Raw genomic sequence first — 4,048 nt, 5'->3', positions numbered from 1 at the left:
TTTGCACAATAACTTACTGCTGACAGAGAATGAATTGTAAACTTTAAGAATTTTTTTTTAGTAAATTGGCAAAGTGGAAACAATAATGGTTGATAATAATGTAATGATGACTCAATCATTAGGTAATAGTTATAGTTTAGGCATTTAATGATTATGTTTATTAGATAGTTTGTCAATAGTTACTTTGGGTCTAGCTAGCTCCTGGTGTGCGGATATCGTATAGTGTTGTCACAATAATTTGATAAATTAAGGTTTTAGGGCTAGGGTTTGTGGAATATGATTTTGGTATTTGGAGAAAATTGAGACTTAACCCTAAGTTAGAACTATAGTAATATGGATGTTTAAGGACTCGTTTGCTTATGAATATTATATATTTGATAGATCGGGCGTAATATTCTAAGGCATCGAAGAAAGGGAAATCATCAGTGAATTAGCTTGCTTGACTTTGGTTCTTCGGTTGAGGTAGGTTATGGTTTATTCTATATCATAGATAGACTCTTAATAGTGATTGATATACATTAAGTAATGTGTGAAGTTTACTACACGTTTAATTATTGTTGTTTGGATGATTGATATATTGTTGTGATTGGTCTGAAATCTCGAGTCCATAAAATCTATAATTTTAAACTTCCCCTATCAAAAATGGTTCCTTGAATAAAGAATGCTTGATGAGATATTATTAATGAAGTGGAATGTAATAATAAAGAATGATAAAGTAAGTATATTTGGATTGGGTGTCATGTTATGACATGGTATATTTGGATCGGGTGTCACGTTTTGATACAATATATTTGGATCGGGTATCACATTTCGGCACGGTAATATTAAAGGAAAACAACTTTAAATGACTTAATGCTACCCAATATCTAATAACTCATTTCCCAAAAGAGCGTGATGCAGAGGCCTGAGTCCTCATGTGTGATCTTGATATTGTTGACTGGTTATGTAATTGTTCATTGGTTGCCACCTGTTAAGTGTTGTTGTTGATTTTCCTCTATTACTTTATGCATATTGATTTCTATTTTGAGTCGGCTGATGATACCTACTCAGTATATATTGTCCTGTACTGACCCCTACTTGTATCTTTTCTTATTTTATTTTGTAGAGTGCAGCGAGTGTTCCACCGACTTTGACTCAACCTCAGCCCTAGTCAATCTCCAGTTCATCGGATTGCAGGGTGAGCTATCCTTCTAGATGGCGATGGAATCTCTCATCATGTCATGGTGTCCTTAGTTTTTGGACACGTTATGTTAGTTATTTATTTGGTGTTTGATAATTTGAGACTTAGTTTTAGAATTTAGATTTCCTTCATGTGTTGACTTTTAGGTTTTGGGAAAACGTATTTATTTGTGCTTCTGTGTTATTATCATATTTATTAGTTGGGGTTTGTATCGTTGGTTCTCCCACCTAGGAGGTTAAGTGTGGGTGCCACTCATGACCCATTTTGGATCTTGATAAATGGCTTCTTAGCCAAAGTAAGGTTTCAATGTAAAAGGATAATTCTTGCATTGAATCAAATGAAAGGTTTTAATGAGATATTCTATCGATTGATGTTTTAATATTAAATATATATAATGCTTATGTTATTTTAATGTTTAAATGTTATTCTGTGGGACTTGACCTAGCACCGAATGTAGCATGTATATGGGGGCTCGATCGAAGGGGTCCTTAAGTAAAGTCTCATATTTAATTAACTCTATGCCACCATAGGGGCCCTTGTCGGCTATTTTAGGCTAGTGGATCCATGATTAGCCATTAAAGTTAAAGTGAAAAAATATTTAAAGTTGATAGAGTTCTACCTGACAAGTATTCTTCCCCTGCCAATGTGGGGGGTTATGCTGGATTACATGTAGTAGCTTTCATGGTCTTAAATGTCGGTTATGGTCGCTTCCCACAAAATGAATGTTTTAAGGATTCACATGATGATTTCTCATGCATGCATTCACTTATGCATATTGCCTATACACGTCTCTCTCTTATGTTTTTCATTTCATAGCATGCTCACATACTTAGTACATTCAAGGTACTAACACATACTTTTACCTATATTATATCACCATGTAGGAACCGGCGTCGCTCCACACTCTCATCCTCATGGCTAAGTTGAGCATTGAAGGCTACCACCTTGGTGAGTTCCCATATTCTGGGAACAACACTCCTATCTTATCTAGTTTATGTTATGTTCAAACATTTAAAATTAAGTTTGTTATTTTTGACTTAATCATGAGAGTGAGCTTGGGACATGTCTTAGCTCCTGTCATGTCTTAATATAGAAGGTATTGTTGGACATAGTAAAGGATGTTAAGTTGTCTTTGAATCTTATTATTATGAAGACCTTTAGTCCCTATATCCCTTATATTTCCGCTTGTTTTGTTTATCATTACTAATAAAATGCTCAATGAATGCTAAGAGGTTTAGGTGAGGTATCACCGAGTGTCTCATTCGCCATGTCATATTTAGGTCCCTAGGCTTGGATCGTGATAGAACTGGTGCTTGTTATGGATATGGAAAGTTGGGCCATAAGCAATCCAAGTTCCCTTATATTGCCAATAAGGGTGTAGAAGGTTTTCCTCAAGGAAGCTAAGTACAACAAGGCGCTCAAGATTAATCTAAGGGTGGACAATGCAACACTGATTCTATGCTTTTCGTTCTAGGCAAGATATGGATGAGACTCCCGATGTGGTCACGGGTATGTTATGGTTCTTTAACTTTGATATTTATACATTGCATGATCCGGGTGCCAACTTGTTACTTCTTACCTTGCTATGAGATTTGATATGTTCCACAAAGTGTTGTTAGAACCTTTTTTGGTTTATACCCCTATTGGTTATTTAGTATTAGCTAAAAGAGCTTATAAAAATTATCTTGTATCGGTCTTGTATAAAATTATCTCTTGGGATCTTATTGAACTAGACATGACTGATTTTGACATTATTCTTAGTATGGATTGGTTTCATGCATTTTATGCCTCTATATGTTGTAGGACCCATGTGGTTAAGTTTCACTTTCCTAATGAGCATGTTCTTGAATGGAAGGGTAATAATTCAATGGTTAAGTGTCGATTCATCTCATGTCTTAAGGCCCGAAAAATGATTTCCAAAGGATGCATTTATCATATTGTGTGAGTTAGAAATGTTAATTCCGAAACTCCTACTCTTGAGTTGGTCTCTATAATAAATGAGTTTTCTAATGCATTTCCCGATGACTTGTCCGGTGTTCCTTCCGAAATAAAAATTGACTTTGGTATAGATCTCCTTCCCAATACTCAACCTATTTGTACTCCTCCTTACTGTGTGGCTCCCATAAAACTTAAGGATTTGAAAGAGAAATTGAAGGATATGTTGGATAAGGATTTTATAAGGCCTAGTATTTCATAGTGGGCTGCTCGTTTGTTGTTTGTTAGAAAGAAAAATGGATCCCTCTGAATGTATATAGATTACCATCAATTGAATAAGGTCACCATAAAGAATACGTATCCAATTCCAAGGATAGATGATTTATTTGTCCAATTACAAGGGGCAAGTTACTTCTCAAAGATTGATCTCTATTACCGTTATGATCAACTAAGGGTAAGGGAATGTGATATTTCCAAGATGGCATTTTGAACAAGTTATGGTTTGTTTGAATTTGTAGTTATGTAATTTTGATTGACTAATGCTCCCACTATTTTTCATGGATTTGATGAATCATATTTTCAAGTCATACTTGGACACATTTGTAGTGGTGTTTATTGATGACATCTTGATTTACTCTCGGAATAATGAAGATCATATGAGTCACTTAAGGATTATGTTGCAAATGTTGAGAGATAAGTAACTATTTGACATATTTAGTAAGTGTGAATTTGGCTAAGGGAAGTTGCATTCCTTAGTCATGTGGTGTCCAATGATAGGATTAAAGTTAATCCTAAGAAAAACAGAGGTTGTAAAGAATTGGCCTATACCATTGTCTTTTTCGGATATTAGAAGCTTTTTGGGCTTAACTGGATACTATAGAAGGTTCATTGAAGGTTTCTCCTATATTTCTTCACCTTTGACTAGGTTGACCC

The sequence above is a fragment of the Solanum dulcamara genome, chromosome 3 (assembly GCF_947179165.1).
Source record: "Solanum dulcamara chromosome 3, daSolDulc1.2, whole genome shotgun sequence".
In the NCBI taxonomy this organism is placed as follows: domain Eukaryota; kingdom Viridiplantae; phylum Streptophyta; class Magnoliopsida; order Solanales; family Solanaceae; genus Solanum; species Solanum dulcamara.
This window is presented reverse-complemented; position numbering follows the sequence as displayed.